At 45.7% G+C, this 19,599-nt stretch overlaps 1 long non-coding RNA gene across 2 annotated transcripts; it reads left to right on the forward strand.

Annotated features, from left to right (window-relative positions):
* The first annotated feature begins 4,988 nt into the window (after positions 1-4,988).
* LOC108352305 (uncharacterized) lies at positions 4,989-7,046 on the forward strand. 2 transcript variants are annotated; one of them, XR_015633285.1, is made up of 2 exons: positions 4,989-5,082; positions 6,459-7,046. It is a non-coding gene; the product is annotated as an uncharacterized LOC108352305 (long non-coding RNA). The 2 variants fall into 2 exon arrangements; XR_015633284.1 differs by lacking the exon at positions 4,989-5,082 and adding an exon at positions 5,805-6,208.
* The last annotated feature ends 12,553 nt before the right edge of the window (positions 7,047-19,599 follow it).

The following is a 19,599-nucleotide window of genomic DNA, read 5'->3' on the forward strand; positions in this document are numbered from 1 at the left end:
TACCCTCATTCAAAGAAAACATTTTTTTCCTTCCTTCCTGCTATGTACAAATCATTGGTTAGAAGTTACTATTTATCATGGAAACTGCAGAGAGGGCCCCCTACTCCCCATTTATCTGCATCTGTCTCAAAAGGAAGCAAGAATTAATTCAGCAGGGATTAGTTAAAAAAAAAAAGACCCATATTGAGACAACTGCCGATTTAGAACTATCCTGAAGATTATTGGTTTAATAGAGTGGAAAAAACCACGCACGTATATTAGTTTTGATGGAGGATAGACAGGAGAACAGGAGTATGTGTAAAGAATCGCTGACTGACTTAAATAGGCTTAAGTAATTTAAACCGGCCCCCAGTGAGGCTTCCACGGTGCGTTCTGTATCGTCTAAATTTCTAAATACCTGGCATAGATTTGTAAATGCGGCAGTCTAATGTGTTATTGGGCAGCAATTCGAGTTTAAATGAGCATGTGGGATGGTTTAACAGCTGATTGCACAGCGTGAATGACTGCAGCGGAACTGTCAGGTTGGGAAGCGGTGCTGGTAGGGGAATTCATGCAGTTAGCACCCAGAGTCGTGCATGCGTGTTACTTAGCGCAGAGACCTAGGAACTTAGCCCAGGTCTCTTGATACAAAAGGGAAATGGAGGGCAAGAAGGGAGGATTGGAGTCTGATTTGAGGGGCAGCATAAAACTTGTCTCTGCCTGCATGCAACCTTCACCTCTTCTGTGAGTCATCCATGGGGCGCCCTGGCCACTCAGCACTGCACCTCTTGTAGGAAGCGGTCGATCTGAGGTGTGGCTCTGTTCAGGCTTTAATCTCCCCCACCCCAGTGGTGGCTGTGTTACCCGTTTTGTTTTTGCCAAGAGCCTGTGGACTGCTAGTCAGTGAGAAGTAGCCACGAGAGCAGGAGGAAGGTGGGGCAGACGCTTGGCTACCGAGATGCCCAAGTCCCCACCTTAACCTCGATCCTTTCTCCCTGGTGGCTTGGAGTTGGAAGCAAGGGCTTAGCTTTTCCAGCCACTGCCTTTATGGACAAGGTGGCACTTTCCTGTGGGATTTGTCCCCTCCTAGCCATCTCTCAGGCAGTCACAATGAGGGGACCAGGGGAGACTGAGACTAGACTTCAGGAAAGAAAGCCCTCTTGTTTCCAGGAAGGGATGTCAGCAATAGGGCAGGACTAGGACGGAGGCTTGAGTCTTGGAAAGGTGTCAGGGATGCCTTTCCTCCAGCCTGTGGTCACTGTGTGGGGTCGGCAAGGACTAACTGCCCGAAGGTATCTATCTGTAGAGTAGCAGGAAAACTCCCATCGCCTCCCATCTTATCCTTGTCTCGTGGGTCCTTCTGTATGGCTCTCTGGCACCATCTTCACTGTGAGCTATCAATTTGTTATCTATAATCTATCCAACTAAGCTATCATTTGATTTACAGCCCCCTGTTATTCATAACCACCTGTCTATATCATATGTGATGTCTAATGAACAGTCAATGTGAGAGAATCACTGGGCAGACAGGCATCTGGGCAAACCTGTGGGGATTATTCTGGTTAAGATCGGCCTCCGGGAGTGTGAGGGATTGTCTTTGCTGCCTTAAGTGTGTTCGTTGATGTGGGAAGACCTGTTTTCAACTGTGAGCAGGACGGTTCCCAGGGAGGGGAACTGTATGATGTAAAGAAATCGAGCCAAGAGTGCACTGCTGCTACTCGTGGGTAAGACGTGACCTCTGCTCCAGTTCCTTCACCTTTAATGCCCCAGCTATGATGGACGGTACCTGTGAGTTAAAGCAAGCACTTTCTCCCTCATGTTGCTTTTGTCAGGGTGTTCAAGCCTAGGAATGGAAAAAGAAACAGAGGCAACCCTATATCTCCGTTTGCCTGGTCTGTCCTCCTACTTTGTCTTCTGACCATCTAGCTGTCTTCCACCCCTCTCTTAGTATGTCAGCCACAACTGTCATCCATGCCACCGAAGTATCTGTCCCATCTGTGGGATGCAAATATGATTATGTTCCACTTCTCATTCCTCTGGCTAAACCACGAATCCCTCCACATTAACCACAAAATGCCAAAACCTTACCTAAGACATCGAGGGTTCTTCACAGCCATTCTGCAGTTTGGCCTTTTGCCTTCTTGTGTCTCTTCTTTCCCTTCCTGTCTTAGAAGTAACAGGGCTGGGCTGGGTGTGGGATGCCTTGCAGCCCTCACCCCTCCCCCGACACCCCCCAATGACTTCCCTACTGACCACTTTCATCAGCTGCTGGTTTCCCCAGCCCCTGTCCCACTTCTTGCCGTCTCAGCCCTTCTGCGGGTCTTGCAGTTTCCTCTCTGCAGAGCTTGTCTCCACCAGCCCACACCCGTGGCTTTTGCTTCAGAGCTCCACTTGTCAACAGCCAGACGTAGTCTGTCTTCCACCAGCCTTACGACTCCTTCTTGCTGTGTCACAGTACCTCAGAGACTATCTGACTGGATGTTTCTGTGAGAGGTAGGGGGAAATGCCTAACCCAGTCTACTCAAGTAAATGCCCAGGCCCCGGCACCACAGCCAACTTCCGGTTCTCCACCTGCATCTTTTCGTCTGCACGCTGTCTGCCAGCTTTCCCGCCACACGGGGCTGCTGTGATTGGTGACTGTGTATGTACCACAGTGCTCATCAAGTGGGATGCAAGCCCCTCCTCGGTAGTTTGCAGAGATCTTGTTTGATTTACTTGCAGATCATATGATCTGTTACATCAGTAGAAAAACTTGGTTTCAGTCTGGTGTGCTGGTTAGTTTTAAATGTCGACTCGCCACAATCTAGAATCCTCTGGGAAGAGTCTTAATGAGGAATTATTTAAATCAAGTTGGCTGACGCCAACATGTTAAAACTACCATTAGATTCATTAAAAATATGTCTTAAGGGCTGGAGAGGTGGCTCAGTGGTTAAGAGCACTGACTGCTCTTCCAGAGGTCCTGAGTTCAAATCCCAGCAACCACATGGTGACTCACAACCACCTGTAATGGGATCTGATGCCCTCTGAAGACAGCCACGATATGCTTATATATAATGAATAAAGTAAATCTTTAAAAAAAAATGTCTTAAATGAACGAGAAGACACACTGTGCTCATGCACTGGAAAGCTGAGAACATTAAGATTTCAACTTTCCTCACATTGGTTTGTAGGTTCAGTACCATTTCATGTCCAATCCTGACAGGACGTTTTGCAAAAATGGATGATGAACCGATATATGGGCTGTTTGTTGTCAACTTGACACACGTTATGATTATCAGAGAGGAAGGAGCTTCAGCTGAGGAAATGCCTCCATGAGACCCAGCTTAAGGCATTTTCTCAGTTAGTGATCAACAGGGGAGGGCCCAGTCCACTGTGAGTTCTGGGCTCCATAATGCATTGAGCTCAACGGCATCTTTAAAGGTTCTTTTTCTCATAATGTCACATCAGGAATATTTTTTTGATTTTGATTTTGTTTTTTAACCTCACAGATAATCTACATTATAGCTTCAGGGTTTGTGTGTTTATGGAATTCCTGTGTGTTCAAATGTGTTCTCTGTGTTCAAATATGTGTTCCTTGTTTTGTTTTGTCCTATTCCAACTTGCTTTTGTTTATTATTATTATTATTATTATTATTATTATTATTATTACACTGATACCTGTTTGTTTTGAGAGACAGAACGGGTATGGATCCAGATGGGAAAACAGGTGGGGAGGAGCTGAGAGAATCTGGGTAGAGGGGTGACCATAATCAGAATATATCGCATGAAAAAGGTCTCTTTTAAAATTTAAAAAGACTTATCAAAAACTGATTAAGGTGTTTGAGGTCACCTGCTGTTATTGCAGAGAATCTGAGTGTGGGTTGCTGAGTCATGTCAGAAAGTTCACAGTGGTCTTTAACTCGCATTCCAGGGGGTCTGATGATCTGATGCCCAATTCCACATACATACATAGGTGCTTACTATTTATTTACAAATAAAATAGGAATGAAGATTAAAATAGAACTATGTAATATACTGAACAACACAGAGATCGACTTGTGACAAAAATGCAAAATCGATCTAACTTAGAAAGAAAAATAATTCATATGTTAGTGAGTGTCAAGAAAGTGATGTAAAAAACTGGATATCTGGGTTGGGGATTTAGCTCAGTGGTAGAGCGCTTGCCTAGCAAGCGCAAGGACCTGGGTTCGGTCCCCAGCTCCGAAAAAAAACAAAACAAAACTGGATATCAGTATAGAAAAAGGTAACCTGGACATCTACTCGAAACACACATAAGTCGATTTGAATTTGAGTGCTGAACACAAAGGAGAATGTTTTCTTTATTGAGATCAGGAAAAGACTGCTCAGAGAATCAGAATAAAGCTGTGTAAGGTGGTACAGGCCCTTAATCCCAGTCAGGAGATCTCTACAAATTCAAGGTTGGCCTGGACAGCCTGGTCTACATAGAGAGTTCCAGGCCATTCGAGGCTGCTCCAGTGCTAAGATCCTTTCTCCTACAAACAAACAAACAAGAAAGAAGACAGAAAAAGAAAATAAAATCATAACAGGTATCAACAACAATGAGAAAGACATTGCCCATTGGATTTTATCACAATCGATAATTTTCATTTGTTTTACAGATTGTGTGTATGTGTGTGTTCCTCCTTCCAGCCCCTCCCAGCTGTCCTTCCTTAGACTTTAACCATGTCCCCCCATTCTCAGATAGCCTCTTTATCATTGATTACTTTTGTTACGATCATAGATATATGTATATATCTATATATGACATATAATATAGTGTATGATATATATCATATATTATATATGTATATATGTGCGTTCGTGCGCGCACACACACACACACACATACGCACACACAAGCACATCCTGTCAGAGCTCATGTTTGCTGTTGGCTTCAAGACTGACTCCACATTAGACAACCAGTAAGGAAGAGGCTAATCCCCCTTCTCCCGCGTCTCCTGTTCTTTCTTTGTTGTTGCTTATTTCTTTCTTTTATTTTTTATCCACAGATCACAGCGCACACGTGAAGGTCAGATGACAACTTGCAGGGGTCAGTTCTCTTCCTCCACCACGTGGCTCCCAGGGGAAGGGGACCTCAGGCTTGTAAGCACCTTTACCCGCTGAGCCATCTTTCTGGCCCAGGCTTACTATTTCTTATTTATTTATTTATTTATTTATTTATTTATTTATTTATTTATTTATTTATTTGCCTACTCTTGATAGATGATAGCAAGTCTATGTTTTTAGTGTTATCTCTATTATAAAATAAAACCATGCCAAATATAAAAAATAATACACGATCTACGATATGATATTTATGTGTTTCATCAGGTGCTGGGTTTGGGGATTGTCGTTTCTGTTTTTTTTTTTTTTTTTTTTTTTTTTTTTTTTTTTTTTTGAGCCAAGGTCTTGCTGTGTAATCCAGGCTGGTCTTCAGCCTCCTGCTTCAGTTTCCCAATTAATGGGATTGCAGAGATAGGCCACCCGGTCTGGCAGTGCCTCGGTTTTATCAGCTAGGCACTAGATGTAGCCAGAATGTTTGCTTTTCTATGATGGACCTAAACTTGCTTTTAAGTCCTACTCCAACTCACTGCCTGCTGTGAACTAGATGTTTGAGTAAGAATTCCTTACAGAGAAGCTGCGGCCTCTAGTGCTTGGAGAAGCAAGAGTTCAGGTTAAAATGAGGCCACAGAGTACAGACAGTCCTGGTAACAACCTTCTCAGCACCCTTGAGAGAAGAGATGTAAATTCAGCCTCTCTTGTGTACCCGCTCCCTCCCTCCCTCTCTCCCTCCCCCTCCCTTCTCCTGCCCGCTGTCCCTCCAGTGAAAAGGTAGCGTATGTAACCAAGAGGTCTCAGAATGAAATCCACCTCACTTGGACCCTGCTCTTGGACTTCCGGCTTCAGAAACTTTGAGAAAATCGAAGCACAGTGTTCACCCTTCCGCTTTGCACCTCTCCCACCAGCCCAGGGCTTGTGTGGGTCCTCGCTCACCTTCTGTGAGAAGCCTCCTCAGTTAACAGGTCAAGGCTGGTGAAACTGCAGAAACTGGAACCAGCCCAGAATGGCGGCTTTTGAAGCGGCACCCCCTGGAAGCAAGCGGAGCCCATCTGCAGAACGGGCTGTGAACCTGGAACCGATGGGCAATGACTAATTTTTCAACCAGGGAAAAGCTGGAGTTAAAATAATAGAGAATGTTCTGGAAACCAGGCCAAAAAGCCCCAAGCAGGTGTGTCCTTGTGCAGTTTCTTGGAGATGCTTCATCTTGCTGTTAATCCCAGTTTAATTTCTAGCCTTATTAAAGACTTAAGGCTTTATCTCCACCCGCACCCCCCACCTCTAGAAAACCAGATGCACAAAACGACGCTTATTTCTGTCATTTTCCTAGGGTCCTCAGGGCCTGGGCAGCCTGATCTTTTTTTATTTCCACATGGATTGATGAGAGCTATGTCTCTGTCTTTGTCTCTCTGCATCCCCAGGTCAGGCGCCGGAGGGAATCAGAACTAGATTCCACTTGGTAAGCGGACGCGGCGATGAAGACAGGAATCAACACCACTGTTGAAACGGACCGACAGGATCCAGCATAGCTCATCCCATGGCTCCCTGCCACTGCGTTTATAATCCATTCCCCTGCCCCCCCCCCAAACTGTATAAAAGCCATTGGCAAGGACAGTCGCCACAAACAGCAGGCAAACGGAGACCGAAGAGCTGAGCCAACAAGGATCTCCACTACCCTCTAATCCGGCCTGCACCAAACAAAACACAACTCGGTAGGAAACACCATGAGTGAACAGAAGCCTCACTGGAGAGCTCACTGTGGATGAATGCCAGGTGACTATTGGTGCCCATCGCCAAGGACTTACTTTTCCCTGTTTAAGGACACATACAGGGTTAGGGGGAAAGACTCTCTGGCAATTACAGAGTCTGGTCTTGGTTAAGACGGGGCTTAGCATCAACACTATTATATTTTCTCTATCCAAGCACCTGTTTGAGAAGATTCCAAACTGTATAAATGATTTCAGACTTATTTCAATTAAATTTTTATTCCCCTTCTAGGGGAATTAGGGGGTCTCTCTTCTCCTTTGGTGAGCATAAAACAATACCCTTCTAGTCCCAAGTTGTCATGGAGCCCTGGAACCCTGGTCTGGTCCTTTCACTCTCCCTGCCTACCCTGGGGGATTCCACTCTAGGCTGTCTTCTGCCTAAATGGCAGAGTCCCACGATTGCTAAGCTAGCTGCCTCTGGGAACTGGATGGATTCCATGCTGGTTAATCCTGATCGTCAGCATCCTGGGCTCTAGAATCACCTGGAAGACCAATCTCTGTGTAAGTCTGTGAAGTGTTTTCTGGATGGTTGATGGAGGCAGAAAGATGCAGCCTTGGTGAGAGAGGCATTCCATGGGTGGGGGTGGGTGGGGACTAAAGAAGGAGAGAGCAAGCTGGGCAGGGACCCATCACCTCTGCTCCCTGGCTGCATGTGACCGTCCGCCTCAAGCTCCTGCCACCTTGCCTCCCTTCCTAATGGACAACACCGTTGAAGTACGAGTCAGAACCAACCTTTCCTTCTTTAAGGTGATTTGGTGTGAGAATTTCGGGGAAGCAATAGGAAAAGTTACTAGTGCAGAACCCTCAGGGCACTCTGCTCATATACATGCAGGCCACCGTGAGTCTCAGGGGAAGTGGAATGGCTCAAACCCCGCCCCCACCCCTTCTCACCCCATGGAGGTCAAGCCATGCCTGGAGTAGAATGAACACAGGCTAGGGATGGCTTAGTTATCAAGCACACACCAAGCAAGCCTAGGGACTGGAGTTTGGGTTACCAGAACCTAATTCCTGGTGGCTACCTTCAATTCCAGCCTCAGGAGGGGCGAGATCTCCAGAGCTAGCTAGTTAGGAGACTAGCCACGTCAGAAAGTTTTGGGTTTGATTAAAGCGCTTATGTCACTGAGTAAGGCGAGAGAGCATTTGAGGATGGCTTCTAATGTCCTCCATAGGTATGTACGCACATGTGCACTCGTGTACACAAACATGTGGGTACTCAAACACGTGCAAACGTGCATATGCATACACATGAAAAGTGGGAAAAGAAAAAAAAAAGGAAAGAAATGGGCGTGTCCAAGGGGTGAGGAGTTTGGATGCTCACGGGAAGGAAACTTGTGGTGAGAGAGATGAAGGGAAGGGATGAAGGGAGGAGAGAAAGAACACAGGAGGTCTCTTCTTGTGTGAGATTTGATATGTACATTGGGAGGGACAAGCAGTCATCAGGGGGATCTCTAAGGATTGATTTGGGGTTAGAAAAACTGCAAAGTTAAAATCAGTCGTATTGGAACGTGGAGACTTTCCTGTCTTGGAAGTGTTTAACTTGTGGTCTTGGGGAGTGAGGCAGGCATTAGTGGGGTCTGCAGAGGTCAGTGTGACTAACGGCCTTTGGCTTTGCCTCTTTCTTAAGCCCTCCTCCACATCTGAGTGGGAATTCAACTCCCCTCTATGACTTTCCTACTTCACCATAACAAAGTGTCTGAAATGGCCTGTTTCTTAAATGGTCTGGAGGTTAGACCGGTAAAGGAGCTTTCCTTCAAGGGTTGTGAGGGGAGATGCTTTCTGCCTCTTCTAGGTACTGACAATCATTGTTGCTTGGTGTGCAGCTGGTCTCCTCTGTCTTCACAAGGTTACCTCCTTGTATACTAAGGCTTGCAGTGACTGGTTTCAAGTCCTGCTCTAAATCTCGTGTGATAGCATCCCAGGATCCTTCAAGAATCTCGTCTGTGAAGACTCTCTCAGACTGGACGTGATCAACACACGACTCAACTCATTTCCCTTCCATTTAGATCCATTCCCGATTCCTTCAGCCATCGCTGTTCAGCATGAGAGGCTGCTATGGTTTCTTTCCCTGGTAACTTTCCAAGAATGTTCTGCCAAATATAAACAACCCCTAGATTCTTAAGATTCCATCGGGACTGGGGGTGTGGCTCAGGACTGTAGCATGTGCTCAGCATGTGTGGGGACCCAGATCAGGACCCAATGTGATGTTCAAGGGACGGACACACACACACACACACACACCACATGGATATGCACCACATTTAAACAATCAGTCGATACTTGGAATTTCTTGGTCTGAACATCTGACTATCCAAAAATTTTTGAGAAAGATGGAGGGAAAGAACAATGTCAGAACATGTGAGTGTCTCTTCCTGTGGGAGAAGCTATCTGAGGGAAGGGAGGCCAGCCTGAACCAGCCTTAAGGAGGGTTCTAATTTCCCTTCCCCAGTCCCTCTAATCCATGACTGCTCTTTATTGGACCAGTCTCTGATGGCTTGCAATTACTCTGGGGTTGTTAGTTTTCTGATACAGTGATCAAATGCCATTGGCAAAAACATCCTATAGAGGGAAGAGTTTATTTGGGCTCACAGTTCCAGGGGAAGAGGAATGCATGATGACAGGCACAGCAGGAACAGGGCGCTGGGGGCAAACATCCTCAGCTAGGAGCAAAAGCAGTGAGGGTGACCTGGGAGTGGCTCCAGGCTTCTAATCTCAAAGGCTACCCACCCACAGTGATGCCCTTCCAGCGAACCTGTACCTCGAAAACTTCCCAAAGAACACAACTGAGAACCAGGTGTTCAGATGCCCAAGGCAAGAGACACATTCTTTATCCAAACCATGGTGCCGAGCATCTAACTGCCAGGAGCCTGGGATTTGGGGGCTGGAATGGAAGGTTGGGGAAAGAACAAAACTTATGTAGTGGCTCCCAAGTGGGGCCTGAATACAACACTATTTTTAGTGCAAATGGCTTCCGTAGCCTCGTGTGTACCTGTGGCTCATCTGTGAGGGCTCATCTGTGTGAGTGTATATTGTTGATATGAGCTCGGCCATGTCAAGGACCTGAGTGCTTCTGACTCAGAGAAGTGACAACGCTTTTCCAGAGCCAGACTCAGAAAATAATAAAGCCTTTCTGTGGTGCCCGAGCAGATTCTGACGGTGTGTGCAGAAACTACCAACCACAGCTTCTCCCACCAGATGACTGCAACCAGAGGCTGACAATCTCTCCGGAGAGGAGCTAAACCTGCCCTCCTGGCTCAGCCAGACACAGCAAATCTGCCCCCTCCATTCAGATGTGTGAAATAAACACATTGCGTTTCTGGTCAGTGTTGCTGCATCTCTGTCACAGCGCATAGCCCACCAGATTCCAGCATTTCTGTAGGTTTCTGCGTGTCTGTCCTCTCTTCATTCTGTTCTCGCTGCAGTCAAGTCAATCCCAAATCTGTGCATGTTGAGGCACTCGTCCATTTGCATCGTCCCCGGTAACGTCTCTAGATGGGCAACATAAGCGTACTGCAGGAGCAGCCATTGGCGATCTGCCTGTGACTGTGAACTGTAGTTCTGCATATCTGTATGGGGACAGTATTTGTTTAACTTACAACATTGACTTTAACACTGACTATTGTGACTATGTTTTCTAAGAATTTAGATGATTAAAAATAACAATTACAATAGCTGTTTCTCTCATATACAGAATCTAAATTTAACTGTGTGTATGTGTGGTGTGGTGTGGTATTATCTTCCCATGATATGATATGTGATATGTGATATGTGATATGTGATATGTGATATGTGATATATGATTGATATATGATTGATATATGATTGATATATGATTGATATATGATTGATATATGATATATGATATATGATATATGATATATGATATATGATATACGATATACGATATACGATATATGATATACGATATATGATATACGATATACGATATACGATATATGATATATGATATATGATATATGATATATGATATATGATATATGATATGGTATGATATAGAATGTTGATGGTCAGCCAGAGGGAAAGCAAGGGAGGGGGCAAGGCTGTTCAGAGGCGAAAAGAAGAATGAAGTGCCGGGGGCTGGAGAGGTGGCTCCACAGTTAAGAACACTTGCTGCCCTTCCAGAGGACCTGGGTTAAGTTCCCAGCACCCCATACAGTGGCTTTCCACCAGTTCCATGGGATCAGATGTTCTATTCTGGCCTCCCCATGCACCAAACACACATGTGTTGTACATGCCTACATGTAGCCAAACACCCAAACCCACAAAATCTTTTAAAATGATGTTTTTAAAGAACAAAGTACAGTGATGCATATCATAACCAGTGTAAAATATTATAACAGAACCCATTCTATTATATGCTAGTTAAAAATGTTAATTGAAAAAAGAAAAGAAACAGTCCTACTAATGCCAGCATGTGACTTCAGACATCACTGTATTATTTTGTGTGTGTGTGTGTTCCTGCATGTGTGTGTGTGTGTGTGTGTGTGTGTGTGAGAGAGAGAGAGAGAGAGAGAGAGAGAGAGAGAGAGAGAGAGTATGAATGTGTATACGTGTGTGCTGGGCTCTCATGTGTGCAATTGCCTGCATGTGGAGACTCAAGGTTGACTTCAGGCATCTTTTAAAATTGCTTTCCACCTCATTATATTCTTTTGATTGCAGGCAAAAAATACCATAACTTGATTAGAAAGGATTTCAAATAGGGGTGTGTGTGTGTGTGTGTGTGTGTGTGTGTGTGTGGTGTGTATGTGGTGTGTGTGTGTGTATGTGTATGTGTGTAGCTGAGTGGTAGAATGCTTGCCTACTTGCCAGAGGCCCAGTGTTGCATAAATAGATTAAAATATCTACTAAAAAGGACATCAAATTGTAATTTTTAAAAAACAATCCACATTGAGCGTAGCAGAGGGGGAACCTGAAAGCTCACGCAGCGGTTAAAGCCCAGTTCCAGGGAGACTCAGTAAGTCCTTATTTTTTATTTATTTATTTTTTAATGGAAACAATAATGAAGTTTTATTTTATTTGGAAATTGGGGTATAGAGAGGGAGGAGGTTATAACTTTTCAATGGAAAGAACATTTTTAAAACGTGGAATGGCCAGGCTCTCCCATGTCTTTTGCCACAGCAGTTGCTATGTGTGTGTAGTTCCACAGTCCAGAGCTTCCACAGTCCAGAGTTCCGTGGTCAGAGCTCAGGTAACAGCGGAACACATTTGCCATATCTGAGGTGTGTTCTGGACATCTTCCTACCCAGGAGCTGAGCTGCCTGCTCTTCCACGAAGCTCCTGTGCTCAGTGGAATCTTGCCTGAGTCAGGAACTTGGTTCCGGGTGTCTTCCTGAGACAACCCAGAGAAAGATGAGGACGGTCCGAATCTCTGACGTCAGAGTAATATGCGTCAAGTTTTCCGGGTAAAGCCGGTGGATTGCTGTCATCGTAGAAGATAAGTTCTTTTCTGTGTTTGGCTAATCTTCTGCCATATTCAAAGTTGTATATGGAGAAGCCCCGTCGTGCAGCTCCATAGGCTAAGGTCCACACTGCGCATGCTCACGCATGCTATTTAACCACTTTCACCAGGAGCGACATGGGCTTCCTGTCTACCCAGACTGGCTCAGCTACCAATATGTCAGTGTTATGTTTAACATCCCCACTGGGTTGGCCGATTACTTCTGGCTGGCACAAACTCCATGGGGAGTTACTATGGCACAGGAAGTAGCCTAGGTATACACATCCGTCCACAACCACTGACTGGTGCTCAGCAGAGTTAGTTAACTACTTCTGAGTCAATCAAAAATCGTGTCTATTGAGGACCCTTTAGTCAAAAATGGCAGTTTCTGCACCTTAGCCACACTACCTTCAGTCTTTTAGTTGGCCTGTAGACTAAACAGTATTACATTTCCCAGTTCAGAGCTTACAGCTAAAGGTCTTATAGGTGAACAAGAGGGGACCATTTTGTTAAAAGATGTGCATTGTGGTTTCTCATATAGCAGAACTGGTTTTCTTATCTCATAGCCAACAATCACACTTAAAAATTACCTTTCATTCTTTCTTTCTTTCTTTCTTTCTTTCTTTCTTCCTTCCTTCCTTCCTTCCTTCCTTCCTTCCTTCCTTTCTTCGTGTGTGTGTGTGTGTGTGTGTGTGTGTGTGTGTGTGTGTGTGCAGAAGCCTGTTGGGGCAAGAAGAGGATGGGGTGTCAGATACCCTGGAACTGTAACAGAGCTTGCAGCTGCCATGTGGGTGCTGGGAACTGAACCAGGGTCCTCTGCAGAGCAATAAGCACTCCTAACCAGTGTCATCTCTCCAAACCCAACTGTGCTTTCTCACAGTGCCCAAATAAAAAAAAATGTAAAAGCACGGCGTTCTACTGCTTTCTTCCTAACTATGGATATGTAAAGATTTAATTACCGATGCTTTTGGCTTTTCATAATACTGCCATTGATCATTTAAGAATCTCACATCATGAACCCCAAGCATATTCACTTCCCAGATCTCCCCTCCTCACCCTTGTGACCTTCCCCTGCAAAATAAAAAAGAAGAAGGAGGAGGAGGAGGAGGAGGAGGAGGAGGAAGAGGAGGAGGAGAAGAAAAGGAAGAGGAGGAGAAGAGGAGGAGGAGGAAGAGGATGAAGAAGAAGAAGAGGAGGAGGAGGAGGAGGAGGAGGAAGAAGAAGAAGAAGAAGAAGAAGAAGAAGAAGAAGAAGAAGAAGAAGAAGAAGAAGAAGAAGAAGAAGAAGAAGAAGAAGAAGAAGAAGAAGAAACCAAGACTCATTTAAGTCCCTGGAGCATGGTCAAACTCTTGGTGTCCATCTGCTTAAAAAAAACTGAGACCTTCCCCACCTGCACCCCGCCCCGAACCCATCAACTGTAGAGAGCTACATGTCAGCATCCTTAACACAATTTTAAAGAGTTCTCTTCAGTGGCTTTCTGTCTAGGCTGTTACTTTTGGGAGAGTGGGGTGGAGGTAGGGGTTGTCACAGAAGACTTCTACATCCCTCTTTCTCAACTGCAAGTCTGCAGGCATCGATAACACTGCAAAGAAGCTTCCTTGCCCTTTACAGTCTGTGAGAGCATGCATCATAGACTTCCACATGGTCTTCAATATCAGCACACGCCAAAGACTTCTGCATGGTCTCTGGTGGCAGTACTAATCAGAGACATCAACATGGCCCACTGTCACTGCATGGAGGGGGACACCATCATAGCCCTCAGTGACAGCACTGGCCCAGACCTCAACATGGCCTCAGGTAGGGCAGGCTGCTCATATCAAGACCCCAGGCTGCAGCAGGGATCACTGGCATCCACATGGGCTTTCATTGTAACATGTGCCACAGACATCAACATAGACCCCAGCTCCAATAGGACCAGGAACCCAGAAATGGCTCTCGGTGTGGCAACACTGGCCCAGACATCACCATGACCTCAGACAGCAGCCCAGACCAAGGACATCTGTCTGGCCTTTGGTGGTAACTTGGGCCAGGGGCATCAACAGGGTTCCAAGCTATTGTAGGAGCATGGCTACCAAAGTGGCCTCCAGGGGCAGTATGGACCATGGAGGTTTTTTGATCCAGGAAATGAACTGTTCTTCATCTTGGACAGGCTGTCATCGGCCAGAGCTGCTGTGATCATGTGACTGGGTACTGTGTTTGGTGCTGAGTTGAAGCTCAAGTTCCAGGCCGCTGCACACCTCCCTGTTGGTGCCACCCAGCAACCATGTGTTTCCCCATCTGCCTCTCTTTCCCGTCTCTCACGGTGGCACTGGAAACTGTAAAGCCAACCCGCTTGCTTCTTCTATGGTCACCTGGCATTGGGTTCCCAGAAAGTGCCTTTCTCCAGAGTCTGCTCTGGAAGCTTCAGTTTCATCTACAAATCCTACCTTCTTCAAAAAGGCTTCAACTTCATTCTTGATTCCTTCAGAACTAAGACACTGGAACCATCTCTCTCTGATTTGCTCCCTCAGCAAACAGAGTCACTGCAAACAGTCATTGTTCCGGTTCAAAGTCTCTGGTTTCTGACAGAACGTCAACACTGGACCATTGCCGAGACTCAGATATCCGACTGTTGGCTGAGTTGTGGTGATCCTGTAGCTCTGGTTCTGCAGGACCAGCTCCTTCACATGTCCCTGCAGCTAGCAGATAGGACAGATGGTGAGGCAGACCAACCCCAAGCCTGGATCTGGGCCTGGAGAGTAGCTGAGTTGATCAGGTGAGCTTGGTCCAGCTTCTGCTGCTCCCCAAATCTTACTGGTTTCTAGGAAAAGTTTCATGAAATTGCACAAAACATAAACCCGAAGTTGGTAAATTTCTTGTCCAAACAGACAAAAAAACTTTACTAATTTATTTCGCATTTGGCAGACAGTAAAAGTATACATTTTGGCAAATTCCTTTTAGTCTGCAAACTTGTTACAAAGAAAACGATTAGCTATTTTTTATTTCTGTGATCAGACACCATGACCAAGGCAACTTCTAAGGAAGAGTTTATTTTGAGCTTACAATTTCAGAGCATTAGAGTCCAGGGTGGCAGAGTGGAGGCAGCAGGTGGCTGAAGCAGTAGTTGAGAAGTCACATCTTAAACCACAGATCGGTAACAGAGAGCATGTTGAGGGTAGCCGGAGGCTTTTAAAACCTCAAAGCCCACCCCTAGCAATACACTTCTTCCAAGGCCACCCTCCTTAAGCTCCCCAAACAGTGAGCAACTAGGAACCAAGTATTAAAACACCAGTACTACAGGGGACATCTCACACAAACACCACAGTCTACAAACCTGTTACCAAAGAAAATGAAGACATCTCTACTTGTCCCGCCCTTCAAGGACTGTGATTGGCTTTGACCTCATGCTGACATCAAGGTATACCCCTGCAGCTGTTCTGTTTTATGCGCTCAGTACAGACGTTAATACATCAGGTGTGCTATTCTGCCCTTCATTGCTGTGTTAGTCAGGGTTCTCTGGAGTCACAGAATTTCTGCAATGTCTCTATATAATAAGGGAATGTACTGTAATGGCTTACAGTCTGAAGTCCAACTAACCCAACAAAGGTCAATGTGAATGGGAAGTCCAAGAATCCAGTAGTTGCTCAGTCCCACGAGGCTGGGTGTTTCAGCTGGACTTCTGAAGAAGTAGGTTCAACAGATGTGCTGGCCAGTTAGTGCAAGCAGCAAAGAAGAGTGAGTCTTCTTTCTTTCAATGTCCTTACGTAGGCCTCCAGCAGCAGGGGTGGCCCAGATTAAAGGTGTGTACCCACACTTGATCTGGAACTTGTGTTGTCCCAGGCTGACCTTGAACTCAGAGATCGGCTTGCCTCAGTCGCCTAGGATTAAAGGTGTGTACCACCTTGCCTGGGCCTAAGCTTTTCATGGCCACTATACCTCAAGATCTTCTTGTCAAGATCAGGGTTAGAAGCCTGTGTCTTGCAGCTTCAAGATCTGGATCACAGATGTGCCCTCTATTTCTGGATTGTAGTTCATTCCAGGTGCAGTCAAGTTGACAACCAGGAACAGCCGTCCCAATCGCTTGTAGACTTACACTAGATGGTCTGCCTAACTGTGGGTTCCCATGGGTGTTCTGAGTAGGTGTACGGCAGGCCGGGCTAAGCTGGAAGACTGTTAGGTGCGTTCTGCATATTTTGACTTAGGATTTTTTCTTCTTTTGTTTTGTGTGCACATGAGCAAGTATGTGCAGGTACGCGTGCTTGTATGCATATGTGTATTTTACTATATTGCTCTCCACCTTGTGTTTTGAGGTGGAGCTCACCAATTAGCTATACTGGGTGGTTGGAAAGCCCCTAGTGTCCTCCTTCCCTGGGCCAGAATTATGTGCTAGGGATCTGAACTCAGATCTTCATGCTTGTACAGTGCGAAGTCATCTCAACCTGACTTAGTATATCCTCACAGTGTAATGGGTTGTAGAGATGTCACCCCACTGTCCACTGAGGAGCACCTATAATACCATCTAATGTGCTCAGAGTGTAAAGTCATGACTAATGCCAGACATGGTGGCTCCACCCTGTAATCCCAGTACTCGGTATCCAGGCAGGATTGTTTTGAGTTTAAGGGTAGCCTTGCTTCGTGGTGAGTACCAGGCTATACCCAGAGCTATCTAGAAAAGCCCTGTCTCAAAATGCCAAAATAATGACCATTTTGGGCCAATATGGCTGCTGCTTTGACAGTTCCACAGGCTCTGGAAAATAGTACTCTGACTTCCATAGAGGAACCAGAATTGTCTTGGGGCTGTTTCGTATACTGTGTTCAAAAAAGCAGTTTCATTTTTAGTGTCTGTCCCAGAGAACACTGCCTGCATTTGACTGTTCATGTACCCGTGGCAGAAAGTGTGCAACAACCCTGGACTCTGCCTTCTCACCATCTATATATATACAACAAAACCACTGCTCAGATTCTTACGGGACCAGCCGCCATGGTCTACAAGTGCCTGGAGAATCCTGTGATGAAGTAATTTCTTGGCATTTCTCTCCTCCGCTGCTTAGACTGCTGGAGCCTTTCAACAAAATACTACTTCTCTGAGGTTGGGCGTCTGATTCTAATCCAGCAGCAGCAACTACTGTAATCATGGCGGGCACTTACTGAGGGCTGACTGTGTGCCAGCAACTGTGGGGAGAGCATTTTACGTGGATTATTTCATTTAATCTTTTGGATAGTCTTAGGAGGTTCACACAATTGGTATGTGTCTCAGATGGGGCTATTAGGACTTAAGGCATTAAATAGCTTTGGCCCAAAATTTATGTGACCAAGCAGTAGATGTGAGGTTTGAACTCTGGAAGTCCAGCTCAGCCCTTGCCTTTAATTGCTAAGCATTCTGATTTCCTCAATCACAGCACTTTGTAAAGCCAAGATAACTGGGCAACTCTTCCCTGAAAGGAGATGGGGGTGGGGTACTGCCAAACAGTGATAAAAGGGAGACAGTAGGGAATGCTGAACTCCATCAAGAATCATGCCTTGAGTTTCTCTCCTGTATCAGTGCAGACAAATGATAGAGAGTGTTTTAATCATGTACTTAAAACATAAAAGCAAAGGGAAAACTACAACATATTCATGATCAGAACAGAACTGAAGGGTGGTCCGACAGTCCCAGCATGCTGGGCTTGGAGACAGGGGAGCTGGGAAGCTTGTCTTATAGTACGAGGATGCTCTGAGCAGGCCTGGAAACCATTTGGGGCTCTTTACAGATAGGGTAGAAGATGCTTCTGTCCACCCCTGGCTAGGCTTAAGATTCGATACCTAGTCAGGACGATTAGAACCCGGCATCCTCAGTAATCCTGTGAGGACAAAAGCTCTGGAACGACTCTCTTTGGCGCTGAACTAGACATCTTCAGAAAGAAGGCAGGGGTAAGAAACCCTGCAAAGAAAAAAAAAAAAAAAAGAAAGAAAGAAAGAAACCCTGCAAAGGGAGTAACCAGAAGAGCCAAGCAACGAGGCAAAAACAAACCAACGAATTCTCGCCAAGCTCCAGTGTAATTTAAAAAGTAAACAATCGGGAGACCATGGACATAATGGTGCACTGTGAAAAGAGTTTTTAAAATTCTTGTGCAGGCCTGGTGTGGTGGCTCAAAGGGTGAGGCACCTGCACCCAGGCCTGAAGACCTGAGTTCGATGCCCAGAACTCACATGATTGAAGGAAGGAACCAACTCTTGAAAGTTATCCTTTGAACTCCCCTCCCCCAGAACACACACACCATGGCACTTATATGTGCACACATGCACACAATAATAATAAATGGAGAGAGAAAGAGAGAGAGAGAGAGAGAGGAGGGAGAAGAGGAAGAGGAGGGAGAGGAGGAGGGGGGGAGGAGGAGGGGGAGGGGGAGGAGGAGAGACAGGGAAGATGGAAGATCTGGGAGGTGTTGGCCAGGAGGAAAGCCTGACCAGAATATATTGTATGAAAAAAGTTCCAATAAAAAAATCAAAAATTAAGCATAACACTGGGGGGGGGGAAGTTGTGCTAAATAAATATGTTTTGATTAAAGGAAGAACATTATGGATTGTTTAAAAAGACTCATCAAGAAGTTACGGGCATGACACATATAGAAATAAGAAAGAGCAGGTGGGTGTTACAAAGATGAGGCCTTGGCCTACAAGGACACAGGAGCCAGTGCCTGGAATTTACAAAGCCCAGTGGATGCAACGGCTGAAGAGTGAATCGGGGAACTGGAGGATCACCTCCGAGGAAATCATCCAGAAGTGTTCAAATGGCTGATGGCACAGGAAGGTGTTGGCAGCGTTAGCCCAAGCTCTTACTCGTAAATGATCCTGGAGGTAGGTTGGTCTGAACACAAGTGAAACAGCACTGTTGAACATGCTAGGGTACAGCAGGTCACCCTGTGTAGAAGCTGCCTCAGTCGAGGGGCGCCAGATATACAGGATTATGCCCTGGAGAGATTTATGGAGAAAGATACTTTTATTACAAGGAAGTGGTTTTTTGGATGCTGTTGAGTCCCAGGGACCAAGGGTGAGCCTGCAAGCTGGGTTTCCAGGCCCTGCAGGAGACCCAGGAGGCAGACTGTGCAGATCTAGTCTGGCAGGCAGTTGATGAGATGCCCAAAGGGCCAATGTTTAGTTCACATCCCACATTTGAATAGAAAAAAAAAATCCAGTGTTGGGAGAGGGAGAATTTTCTCTTGCTTCTGGGAAGGTTAGCATTTTTGCCATGCCCAGCCCTTCAGTGGGGTGGACAAGTCCCACTTCCAATTCAGAGGGCAATCTGCCTTATTTGCTTCACCAATTAAAACACTGATCTAGCCCTCAGGGCACTAATTATGGAAGTATTCAGAAGGATGTTGG

Source organism: Rattus norvegicus, chromosome 11, assembly GCF_021556685.1.
Source record: "Rattus norvegicus strain SHRSP/BbbUtx chromosome 11, alternate assembly SHRSP_T2T, whole genome shotgun sequence".
Taxonomy (NCBI): domain Eukaryota; kingdom Metazoa; phylum Chordata; class Mammalia; order Rodentia; family Muridae; genus Rattus; species Rattus norvegicus.